General features: G+C 48.0%; 1 pseudogene across 1 annotated transcript; it reads right to left on the bottom strand.

Moving 5' to 3' along the window:
- Positions 1-31: 31 nt before the first annotated feature.
- Positions 32-10,451, bottom strand: LOC106575445 (serine/threonine-protein kinase ATR-like; annotated as a pseudogene). Its single transcript, XR_014381099.1, has 7 exons — positions 10,391-10,451; positions 10,147-10,305; positions 1,259-1,400; positions 1,042-1,183; positions 836-925; positions 494-596; positions 32-373 (listed from the first exon to the last, which is right to left on the bottom strand). The product of XR_014381099.1 is annotated as a serine/threonine-protein kinase ATR-like (transcript).
- Positions 10,452-13,764: the final 3,313 nt, after the last annotated feature.

The following is a 13,764-nucleotide window of genomic DNA, read 5'->3' on the forward strand; positions in this document are numbered from 1 at the left end:
ACACACACACACACACACACCCACCCCAGCATTTAAAAAAATACAACTTTTTAATTTTTATTATGGTCAAATATGCAACTGCCCCATGAAAAACATAACAATTACTCCGGATTTACAAAAACATGAAAAAGAACTTCATGGATAACAGAACAAGTAAAATATTGAATTTGTAAAGAGTTTCTCAGAGAAGCAGTGTGTATTACAGATAAGGTCCCCAGCCCAGGTACATCTGACACAGTAGTTTGTCGTCAGTAGCCTCCTGTATGAGGTAGTGGACGTGTCCCTCTATAGACAGAGGCAGACCCAACACCTTGTGACGACTCTTTATCACGCCCTGCAAACGCTGATCAGTCTCACACACATGGGTCTTGGCCTGGGAGGGGAGAAAAGATGTGTTAGTTAGTCCTTTTACATTTAGAGAGAGAGAGAGTGTTTTACATGAACATTTCTTTATAGAGAGCGACAGAGAGGGATAGAGTGTGTGTGTGTGTACCTTCTCGTTGACTATCTCTCCAGTCTCACTGGCCTGTGTCTTGGATCGGCCTTTGGGTTCACTCCACTCTACCAGAGGGTCATGGAGAAACGTCTTCAGTACACTGAAACACAAAACACACTGACTACACACACACACACACACACACACACACACACAACTGTACACCCCACCATTGGTCCTTTGAAGTCCCACTGACCTGGTGGGCTAGTTTGGCACATGTTGATCTGAGGAGGCTCTGGCGAGAGGGACAGCTTCATTTAAATGCCTGTGTTTATATGTCTGTGTTTATATGTGTGTGTGTCTGTGTGTGTGTTTATGTGTGTGTGTGTGTGTGTGTACCTCATGAGCGGTTCTCTCTGGTCTCTCATCAGGCGTAGTGTGACTTCACAGGTGGTTCTGAACCACTTCCGGAACATCAAACGTCTCACCCTGGGGGGGGGGGGTTAGGAGGAGAGAAAGAGAGAGATGGGGTGGGGTCGAGAGGCATGTATTGAATTTGGCCTCATGAACTTGTTGAGGTGCAAGAAAGTCCAAGCAACACACACCTTGTTGAAGTGGACGTGAACACACTCCCCGGTGAATGAGTCAAACAGGATGTTCTCTCCATGGCGGTCTCCAAGACCCAGGATGTAGCCCACCACGGACATCACCGCAGTGGAGAGACAGTAGGCTGACCTGCTGCTGTACCTACACACACGGTTAATCACCAGTAATGTATAGTGTATGTGTGTGATGTAAACGTGTGTGTGTACTGGGTCGTACCATGTGGTGGGGTCAGGGAAGGTTCGGAGGAACCATTCATAGAAGACAGGGGGGTGTCTGGCACACAGGAGGACCTTATGGACCTTCAACTTCTCCTCAAACCATGCAGTCTTAGGAAGAATGAACTTCCTCAACCCTTTACCTGACATGAGGACACACACACACACACAAGTTTTATTGAGTATGTGGCGTATGTGGTCAGTGTGTGTGTGTACCTCTCTCCTAGTAGAGTGTGGTCAGTGTGTGTGTACCTCTCTCCTAGTAGAGTGTGGTCAGTGTGTGTGTGTACCTCTCTCCTAGTAGAGTGTGGTCAGTGTGTGTGTACCTCTCTCCTAGTAGAGTGTGGTCAGTGTGTGTGTGTACCTCTCTCCTAGTAGAGTGTGGTCAGTGTGTGTGTGTACCTCTCTCCTAGTAGAGTGTGGTCAGTGTGTGTGTGTACCTCTCTCCTAGTAGAGTGTGGTCAGTGTGTGTGTGTACCTCTCTCCTAGTAGAGTGTGGTCAGTGTGTGTGTACCTCTCTCCTAGTAGAGTGTGGTCAGTGTGTGTGTGTACCTCTCTCCTAGTAGAGTGTGGTCAGTGTGTGTGTGTACCTCTCTCCTAGTAGAGTGTGGTCAGTGTGTGTGTACCTCTCTCCTAGTAGAGTGTGGTCAGTGTGTGTGTGTACCTCTCTCCTAGTAGAGTGTGGTCAGTGTGTGTGTGTACCTCTCTCCTAGTAGAGTGTGGTCAGTGTGTGTGTACCTCTCTCCTAGTAGAGTGTGGTCAGTGTGTGTGTACCTCTCTCCTAGTAGAGTGTGGTCAGTGTGTGTGTGTACCTCTCTCCTAGTAGAGTGTGGTCAGTGTGTGTGTACCTCTCTCCTAGTAGAGTGTGGTCAGTGTGTGTGTACCTCTCTCCTAGTAGAGTGTGGTCAGTGTGTGTGTGTACCTCTCTCCTAGTAGAGTGTGGTCAGTGTGTGTGTACCTCTCTCCTAGTAGAGTGTGGTCAGTGTGTGTGTGTACCTCTCTCCTAGTAGAGTGTGGTCAGTGTGTGTGTGTACCTCTCTCCTAGTAGAGTGTGGTCAGTGTGTGTGTGTACCTCTCTCCTAGTAGAGTGTGGTCAGTGTGTGTGTACCTCTCTCCTAGTAGAGTGTGGTCAGTGTGTGTGTGTACCTCTCTCCTAGTAGAGTGTGGTCAGTGTGTGTGTACCTCTCTCCTAGTAGAGTGTGGTCAGTGTGTGTGTGTACCTCTCTCCTAGTAGAGTGTGGTCAGTGTGTGTGTACCTCTCTCCTAGTAGAGTGTGGTCAGTGTGTGTGTGTACCTCTCTCCTAGTAGAGTGTGGTCAGTGTGTGTGTGTACCTCTCTCCTAGTAGAGTGTGGTCAGTGTGTGTGTACCTCTCTCCTAGTAGAGTGTGGTCAGTGTGTGTGTGTACCTCTCTCCTAGTAGAGTGTGGTCAGTGTGTGTGTACCTCTCTCCTAGTAGAGTGTGGTCAGTGTGTGTGTGTACCTCTCTCCTAGTAGAGTGTGGTCAGTGTGTGTGTGTACCTCTCTCCTAGTAGAGTGTGGTCAGTGTGTGTGTGTACCTCTCTCCTAGTAGAGTGTGGTCAGTGTGTGTGTACCTCTCTCCTAGTAGAGTGTGGTCAGTGTGTGTGTACCTCTCTCCTAGTAGAGTGTGGTCAGTGTGTGTGTACCTCTCTCCTAGTAGAGTGTGGTCAGTGTGTGTGTACCTCTCTCCTAGTAGAGTGTGGTCAGTGTGTGTGTACCTCTCTCCTAGTAGAGTGTGGTCAGTGTGTGTGTGTACCTCTCTCCTAGTAGAGTGTGGTCAGTGTGTGTGTGTACCTCTCTCCTAGTAGAGTGTGGTCAGTGTGTGTGTGTACCTCTCTCCTAGTAGAGTGTGGTCAGTGTGTTGGTAGTATAATGTCGGGTAGTATCCTATTGGGTAGTATAATGTCGTGTAGTTGGGTAGTATCATGTTGGGTAGTATAGCATTGGGTAGTTGGGTAGTATCATGTTGGGTAGTATAACGTCGGGTAGTTAGGTAGTATCGTGTTGGGTAGTATAATGTCGGGTAGTTAGGTAGTATCGTGTTGGGTAGTATAATGTTGGGTAGTTAGGTAGTATAATGTTGGGTAGTATAATGTCAGGTAGTTGGGCAGTATCGTGTTGGTAGTATAACGTCGGGTAGTTAGGTAGTATCGTGTTGGGTAGTATATTGTCGGGTAGTATCGTGTTAGGTAGTATAATGTTGGGTAGTTGGGTAGTATCGTGTTGGGTAGTATAATGTCGGGTTGTTGGGTAGTATAATGTCGGGTAGTATCCTATTGGGTAGTATAATGTCATGTAGTTGGGTAGTATAATGTCGGGTAGTTGGGTAGTATAATGTCGGGTAGTATCCTATTGGGTAGTATAATGTCGTGTAGTTGGGTAGTATCATGTTGGGTAGTATAACGTTGGGTAGTTGGGTAGTATCGTGTTGGGAGGTATAATGTCGGGTAGTATCGTGTTGTCTAGTATAATGTAGAGTAGTTGGGTAGTATAGCATTGGGTAGTAGGGTAGTATCGTGTTGGTAGTATAATGTCAGGTAGTTGGGTAGTATCATGTTGGTAGTATAATGTCGGGTAGTATCGTGTTGGTAGTATAATGTTGGGTAGTATAGCATTGGGTAGTTGGGTAGTATCATGTTGGGTAGTATAATGTCGGGTAATTGGGTAGTATCGTGTTGGGTAGAATAATGTCGGGTAGTTGGGTAGTATCGTGTTGGTAGTATAATGTCGGGTAGTTGGGTAGTATAGCATTGGGTAGTAGGGTAGTATCGTGTTGGGAATATAATGTCGGGTAGTATCGTGTTGGTAGTATAATGTCAGGTAGTTGGGTAGTATCATGTTGGTAGTATAATGTCGGGTACTATCGTGTTGGTAGTATAATGTTGGGTAGTATAGCGTTGGGTAGTATTGCATTGGGTAGTATAATGTCGGGTAGTATAATGTTGGGTAGTTGGGTAGTATCATGTTGGTAGTATAATGTCGGGTAGTATAGCATTGGGTAGTTTGGTAGTATCGTGTTGGTAGTATAATGTCGGGTAGTATCGTGTTGGGTAGTATAATGTCGGGTAGTTGGGTAGTATAATGTCGGGTAGTTGGGTAGTATAGTGTTGGGTAATATCGTGTTGGGTAGTATAATGTCGGGTAGTTGGGTAGTATTGTGTTGGTAATATAATGTCGGGTAGTTGGGCAGTATCGTGTTGGTAGTATAATGTTGGGTGGTATAGCGTTGGGTAGTTTGGTAGTATCGTGTTGTGTAGTATAATGTCGGGTAGTTGGGTAGTATCGTGTTGGTAGTATAATGTCGGGTAGTATCGTGTTGGGTAGTATAATGTCGGGTAGTTGGGCAGTATAGCATTGGGTAGTATAATGTCGGGTAGTTGGGTAGTATAGCGTTGGGTAGTATCGTGTTGGTAGTATAATGTCGGGTAGTTGGGTAGTATCGTGTTGGGTAGAATAATGTCGGGTAGTAGAGCATTGGGTAGTAGGGTAGTATCGTGTTGGGTAGTATAATGTTGGGTAGTATAGTGTTGGGTAGTATTGCATTGGGTAGTATAATGTCGGGTAGTTAGGTAGTATCGTGTTGGGTAGTATAATGTCGGGTAGTTGGGTAGTATCGTGTTGGTAGTATAATGTCGGGTAGTATAGCATTGGGTAGTTTAGTAGTATCGTGTTGGGTAGTATAATGTCGGGTAGTATCGTGTTGGGTAGCATAATGTCGGGTAGTTGGGTGGTATAGTGTTGGGTAATATCGTGTTGGGTAGCATAATGTTGGGTAGTTGGGTAGTATAATGTCGGGTAGTTGGGTAGTATTGTGTTGGTAATATAATGTTGGGTAGTTGGGCAGTATCGTGTTGGTAATATAATGTCGGGTAGTTGGGCAGTATCGTGTTGGTAGTATAATGTTGGGTAGTTGGGTAGTATCGTGTTGTGTAGTATAATGTCGGGTAGTTGGGCAGTATCGTGTTGGTAGTATAATGTTGGGTAGTATAGCGTTGGGTAGTTTGGTAGTATCGTGTTGTGTAGTATAATGTCGGGTAGTTGGGTAGTATCGTGTTGGTAGTATAATGTCGGGTAGTATCGTGTTGGTAGTATAATGTTGGGTAGTATAGCGTTGGGTAGTTTGGTAGTATCGTGTTGTGTAGTATAATGTCCGGTAGTTGGGTAGTATCTTGTTGGGTAGTATAATGTCGGGTAGTATCGTGTTGGTAGTATAATGTCGGGTAGTATCGTTTTGGGTAGTATAATGTCGGGTAGTTGGGTAGTATAGCGTTGGGTAGTATCGTGTTGTGTAGTATAACGTCGGGTAGTTGGGCAGTATCGTGTTGGTAATATAATGTTGGGTAGTTGGGCAGTATCGTGTTGGTAATATAATGTCGGGTAGTTGGGCAGTATCGTGTTGGTAGTATAATGTTGGGTAGTTGGGTAGTATCGTGTTGTGTAGTATAATGTCGGGTAGTTGGGCAGTATCGTGTTGGTAGTATAATGTTGGGTAGTATAGCGTTGGGTAGTTTGGTAGTATCGTGTTGTGTAGTATAATGTCGGGTAGTTGGGTAGTATCGTGTTGGTAGTATAATGTCGGGTAGTATCGTGTTGGTAGTATAATGTTGGGTAGTATAGCGTTGGGTAGTTTGGTAGTATCGTGTTGTGTAGTATAATGTCCGGTAGTTGGGTAGTATCTTGTTGGGTAGTATAATGTCGGGTAGTATCGTGTTGGTAGTATAATGTCGGGTAGTATCGTTTTGGGTAGTATAATGTCGGGTAGTTGGGTAGTATAGCGTTGGGTAGTATCGTGTTGTGTAGTATAACGTCGGGTAGTTGGGCAGTATCGTGTTGGTAGTATAATGTCGGGTAGTTGGGCAGTATCGTGTTGGTAATATACTGCTCCAAAAAATAAAGGGAACACTTAAACAACACATCCTAGATCTGAATGAAAGAAATAATCTTATTAAATACTTTTTTTCTTTACATAGTTGAATGTGCTGACAACAAAATCACACAAAAATAATCAATGGAAATCCAATTTATCAACCCATGGAGGTCTGGATTTGGAGTCACACTCAAAATTAAAGTGGAAAACCACTGTCCTCAACCACTGCCGGGTTACCCACTACACACACACTACTCTGGAGACCACTGTCCTCAGCCGGGTTACCCACTACACACACACTACTCTGGAGACCACTGTCCTCAGCCGGGTTACCCACTACACACACACTACTCTGTAGACCACTGTCCTCAGCCGGTTACCCACTACACACACACTACTCTGGAGACCACTGTCCTCAGCCGGTTACCCACTACACACACACTACTCTGGAGACCACTGTCCTCAGCCGGGTTACCCACTACACACACACTACTCTGTAGACCACTGTCCTCAGCCGGTTACCCACTACACACACACTACTCTGGAGACCACTGTCCTCAGCCGGTTACCCACTACACACACACTACTCTGGAGACCACTGTCCTCAGCCGGTTACCCACTACACACACACACTACTCTGGAGACCACTGTCCTCAGCCTGTTACCCACTACACACACACTACTCTGGAGACCACTGTCCTCAGCCGGGTTACTCACTACACACACACTACTCTGTAGACCACTGTCCTCAGCCGGGTTACTCACTACACACACACTACTCTGTAGACCACTGTCCTCAGCCGGGTTACCCACTACACACACACTACTCTGTAGACCACTGTCCTCAGCCGGGTTACCCACTACACACACACTACTCTGTAGACCACTGTCCTCAGCCGGGTTACTCACTACACACACACTACTCTGGAGACCACTGTCCTCAGCCGGTTACCCACTACACACACACTACTCTGTAGACCACTGTCCTCAGCCGGGTTACCCACTACACACACACACTACTCTGGAGACCACTGTCCTCAGCCGGGTTACCCACTACACACTCACTACTCTGTAGACCACTGTCCTCAGCCGGGTTACCCACTACACACACACTACTCTGGAGACCACTGTCCTCAGCCGGGTTACCCACTACACACACACTACTCTGTAGACCACTGTCCTCAGCCGGGTTACCCACTACACACACACTACTCTGTAGACCACTGTCCTCAGCCGGGTTACCCACTACACACACACTACTCTGTAGACCACTGTCCTCAGCCGGTTACCTACTACACACACACTACTCTGGAGACCACTGTCCTCAGCCGGTTACCCACTACACACACACTACTCTGGAGACCACTGTCCTCAGCCGGTTACCCACTACACACACACAACTCTGGAGACCACTGTCCTCAGCCTGTTACCCACTACACACACACTACTCTGTAGACCACTGTCCTCAGCCGGGTTACCCACTACACACACACTACTCTGGAGACCACTGTCCTCAGCCGGTTTACCCACTACACACACACTACTCTGTAGACCACTGTCCTCAGCCGGTTACCCACTACACACACACTACTCTGGAGACCACTGTCCTCAGCCGGGTTACCCACTACACACACACTACTCTGGAGACCACTGTCCTCAGCCGGGTTACCCACTACACACACACTACTCTGTAGACCACTGTCCTCAGCCGGGTTAGTCACTACACACACACTACTCTGGAGACCACTGTCCTCAGCCGGGTTACCCACTACACACACACTACTCTGTAGACCACTGTCCTCAGCCGGGTTACCCACTACACACACACTACTCTGGAGACCACTGTCCTCAGCCGGGCTACTCATTACACACACACTACTCTGGAGACCACTGTCCTCAGCCGGGTTACTCACTACACACACACTACTCTGTAGACCACTGTCCTCAGCCGGGTTACTCACTACACACACACTACTCTGGAGACCACTGTCCTCAGCCGGGTTACTCACTACACACACACTACTCTGTAGACCACTGTCCTCAGCCTGTTACCCACTACACACACACTACTCTGGAGACCACTGTCCTCAGCCGGGTTACCCACTACACACACACTACTCTGTAGACCACTGTCCTCAGCCTGTTACCCACTACACACACACTACTCTGGAGACCACTGTCCTCAGCCGGGTTACCCACTACACACACACTACTCTGTAGACCACTGTCCTCAGCCGGGTTACTCACTACACACACACTACTCTGGAGACCACTGTCCTCAGCCTGTTACCCACTACACACACACTACTCTGGAGACCACTGTCCTCAGCCGGTTACCCACTACACACACACTACTCTGTAGACCACTGTCCTCAGCCTGTTACTCACTACACACACACTACTCTGTAGACCACTGTCCTCAGCCGGGTTACTCACTACACACACACTACTCTGGAGACCACTGTCCTCAGCCGGGTTACCCACTACACACACACTACTCTGTAGACCACTGTCCTCAGCCTGTTACCCACTACACACACACTACTCTGTAGACCACTGTCCTCAGCCTGTTACCCACTACACACTCACTACTCTGTAGACCACTGTCCTCAGCCGGGTTACCCACTACACACACACTACTCTGTAGACCACTGTCCTCAGCCGGTTACCCACTACACACACACTACTCTGTAGACCACTGTCCTCAGCCTGTTACCCACTACACACACACTACTCTGTAGACCACTGTCCTCAGCCTGTTACCCACTACACACTCACTACTCTGTAGACCACTGTCCTCAGCCGGGTTACCCACTACACACACACTACTCTGGAGACCACTGTCCTCAGCCGGGTTACCCACTACACACACACTACTCTGGAGACCACTGTCCTCAGCCGGGTTACTCACTACACACACACTACTCTGTAGACCACTGTCCTCAGCCTGTTACCCACTACACACACACTACTCTGTAGACCACTGTCCTCAGCCGGGTTACCCACTACACACACACTACTCTGTAGACCACTGTCCTCAGCCGGGTTACCCACTACACACACACTACTCTGGAGACCACTGTCCTCAGCCGGGTTACCCACTACACACACACTACTCTGGAGACCACTGTCCTCAGCCTGTTACCCACTACACACACACTACTCTGTAGACCACTGTCCTCAGCCGGGTTACTCACTACACACACACTACTCTGGAGACCACTGTCCTCAGCCGGGTTACTCACTACACACACACTACTCTGTAGACCACTGTCCTCAGCCGGTTACCCACTACACACACACTACTCTGTAGACCACTGTCCTCAGCCTGTTACCCACTACACACACACTACTCTGGAGACCACTGTCCTCAGCCGGGTTACCCACTACACACACACTACTCTGTAGACCACTGTCCTCAGCCGGGTTACTCACTACACACACACTACTCTGTAGACCACTGTCCTCAGCCTGTTACTCACTACACACACACTACTCTGTAGACCACTGTCCTCAGCCGGGTTACCCACTACACACACACTACTCTGGAGACCACTGTCCTCAGCCGGGTTACCCACTACACACACACTACTCTGGAGACCACTGTCCTCAGCCGGTTACCCACTACACACACACTACTCTGTAGACCACTGTCCTCAGCCGGGTTACCCACTACACACACACTACTCTGTAGACCACTGTCCTCAGCCGGTTACTCACTACACACACACTACTCTGGAGACCACTGTCCTCAGCCTGTTACTCACTACACACACACTACTCTGTAGACCACTGTCCTCAGCCGGGTTACCCACTACACACACACTACTCTGGAGACCACTGTCCTCGGCCGGTTACCCACTACACACACACACTACTCTGTAGACCACTGTCCTCAGCCGGGCTACTCACTACACACACACACGGAGGTGAGAACAACATTTTACATGACAAAAATGTGTGTGTGTGTGTGTGTGTGTGTGTGTGTGTGTGTGTATTCTTACTTGTTAGGTAGATGATGGAGTCCAGTATTCTGACAGCCAGCTGGATGGCAGACTGTATACGGGCGTGGTCAGCGGTAGACTTAGCCCCGCCCAGTAGTGATTGACAGGTTTCCAAAGCCCTGCCCAGAGTGGAGACAGACAGCCACAGGAGAGGAGGAGCTGGAGGACAGAGAGAGAGAGATAGAAAGATCTGTGTGAGAGATAATGTGGGGTGTGTGATACCTGGTGTGTGTGTGTGTGTTACCTTCTGGGTATGTGTGTGTGATACCAGGTGCAGGATGAGAGCGAGTCCCTCCAGAGCTCTCAGGGTCATATGAGGGTCAGCGTCAGGCTCAGGGGTCGTCGGGTCAAGGTCACAGTTCACCAGAGGCCAGAAGGTCATCCAGCCTGCCGCTCACACCTCACTACACACACGCATGTCCACCTCCCTACACACACACACACACACACACACACACACACACACACACACACACACACACACACACACACACACACACACACACACACACACACACACACACACACACACACACACACACACAGAGAGATAAAGATGGTAACATGTTGATATGGACAGTAGGATTTAGAGTGATCTAGAGATGTAGAGATCAGATGTGACTCACATCGGGGGAGTTTAGGGGGTCTTGCTGGCCAGGGGGGTGATGGGTAGACAGGGTCGCTTAGCAGCCGTTTCTCCATCCTCCCTCTCTTGCATCACCACGGCAACCTCAGCCTTCAGGGCAGTGTAAAGAAACCCCTGCACACACACAAAGAACTAAGTTTACTTTACACAAATATACAAACCAAATGCAATTGGTTGATAAATGAAGGCCTGTGTGTGTGTGTGTGTGTGAGAGAGAGAGAGATACAGGTGGAAAGGGGACTCTAGATGGATATAACCCGTTTCAGCATGGTCATTGCCATTGAGGGGTTCCACCATTTTAAAATAGTCAACTGGGTGGAGACTACAATGGGTTGGGAGCGATCAGTCAACGATCAGAGCATTGTCTTCTTCAAATTGAGTTGCCTATGGTTTATAAAATATCACCGCCGTCTAGTGGCCACAATAAATGAATGACACACAAGATTTGGTTCAGGACTCCAGCACTGCAAGTGGTGGTAAATCATTAGCTTTATGCTTTTTTTTTAACACAAAAGAAGAAGAAAATTGACTACTTTAAAATAGATTGCCTCATTTGCGCTGGCCATGCAGAGAAAGACTTTATAATGGCACAGATACAAAGATGAGTCCTCTTTCTACCTCTATGGTGTGTGCGTACCTCAGACTGTTTCTCCATCCCGATGGAGTGTGTGAGGGTTCTGCAGACATCAGTAACTCTCTGTCTCTGTAGCGACGGGGCGCTCTCGTATCCCGGTGGAACGCACAACAGGAAGTTAAAGACAAAGCTCAGCGATTGGCTGACCTCTGATTCCAGAACACACACATGTTCCAACAGCTGGGCCAGGTGGGTACGCTCAAAACGTGTGTGTGTGTGTGTGAGCAGGTGTGTGTGCAGATCCAAACACACACTGCGTCAGCTTCAGCAGCTCTCCCCCATATGTCTCTGGCTCAGGTGTGTGTGTGTCCAGCAGCGTCAGGTACGCTGTAAAAAACTCCTGACTCCGCCTCTCCGGGAACACAACAATCTCCGCCAATTGCCTCAGCATCACCATAGCAACCTTTCTTAACCGAGCATTCCCATAGGCCAAGACCAAACAGCCCGCCTCCAAGCCACCCCCATCTCCCTGCGGCTGGCCAATCCCCTGAGGGCGTCGGTCAGAGCGTTCACTGTCACTGCAACCAGGGTTTCCAAGGAGGCAGGCGAGGGGAGGAGGAGGGGTGAGATAAGGGGTGAGAGAGACAGAGAAAGACTGCAGGGTTTCCGGCCACAAGGTGTGTGTGTTTGTACAGTGTGTATGTGTTTCCGGGGTGTGTGAGTGTGTGTGTGTGTGTGTGTGTGTGTGTGTGTGTGTGTGTGTGTGTAGAGCAGATTGCTGAGGTCCTGGGCCAATCCAAGCATCTCTATGGCGATGATGTCGAAGGTGATTGGTGCTCGCGGTCTGAGTGCGTGCAGTAAGGAGCAGAGAACGGCCGAGACACGCCCATGGATGACATCACAGCTTGGAGATGCTGCGACTCGCAGCAGCCTGCCGACAACCCACCTACTGAACTCTAGAGAGAGAGACGGAGAGGGAGAATAAGGGAGAGGGAGTAAGGAGGAGAGGACAGTGTAAACCACAAGTGTGTGTGTGCGTTCTTACCGGTGCTGCTCTGCTGTGTGTCTGAAGTGGGCCAGCTGACAGGCAGGGTTGACAAACATCAGTGAGGAAGACTTTATAATGTGCTGAACAAAGTCTAACAGCATCACACACGCTGGCTCTGAACTGGACCTCTTAGACAGCTCCAACGACACTGAACACACACACACACACACACACACACACACACACACACACACACACACACACACACACACACACACACACACACACACACAATACACTGGGCGAGAAGAAACAGCGACAGAGAGAGAAACAGCGACATCTACGTCTGTCAGTATTCGGTCAATGAACTGACAGAGAATCTGACGATGCTTCTGAACCACCTTGTTGTATTCCTCTGCGGTGGCACTGGAAGTGTAGAACATCATCAACGTGTGTGATATGCGTGACTGATTCTACTGCATTGACAACAAGTTGTTACAGCAACGTAGTTAGCCAGCTACAGTAGCTAGCTAAGTGTACTATTATTAACAAGCTACCGAGCTAGTTAGCATTACTGACGTTTATCAAGTCATACTGTTAAATTATTTTACTAAACAACAATGTGAGGAGCAGTTGGAAAACTGTACTAAGTTAGTTAGCATGTTAGCTAAGTTAACGTTACCTACAGTAGCAAAACAATAACAACGTCCAGACTACAGACGGCGCAGACTCACCTCGCTAGCTCCTGCAGTGCAGGTATCATAGCGGACATTTCCAAGCCTTCCATCTTTAGACCAGGGACTGTGAACAGTCCACAAAACGCTCTATTTAAAAACAGCTGGCTAAATTGTACACTGCTATGAGAGAAACGACAACATTTCGGCCCTCATGTCTTCCTCAAAGGAGCCGTTTGAAAACTTTCGGTCCAAAGTGACGTTTGGCTATGGCAACTGTAGAGGTCCAGTCTTGATTCGGACAATCAAACGCAAACTGCTCTCCCTTGAGGAAACTGCAGCAGATATGATGTAAAATGTACAGATTTACAGAACTCACATACCAGTAATTTAATAGGATATCTGTGGGGGAAAAAAACAAAATATTTGCATGTTAGTGTTATTGTCCAGCATGTCCTATTGAATATGATGATCACATTGGCCTTTTTCTACTGTGCAATATAACTGTGTATGTCTGTCTACTTCTGCAGGTGGTTCTGAGATTGAGAATCTGGACTACTAGCCTGAGTTTGTAGATATTTTGTGATTATACAGTACCAGTCAAAAGTTTGGACACACCTACTCATTCAAGGGTTTTTCTTTCTTTTTACTATTTTCTACATTGTACAATACTATTGAAGACATCAAAACTATGAAATAACACATATGGAATCATGTAGTAACCAAAAAAGTGTTA

This window comes from Salmo salar, chromosome 17 (genome assembly GCF_965601325.2).
Source record: "Salmo salar chromosome 17, fSalSal1, whole genome shotgun sequence".
Classification (NCBI taxonomy): Eukaryota; Metazoa; Chordata; class Actinopteri; order Salmoniformes; family Salmonidae; genus Salmo; species Salmo salar.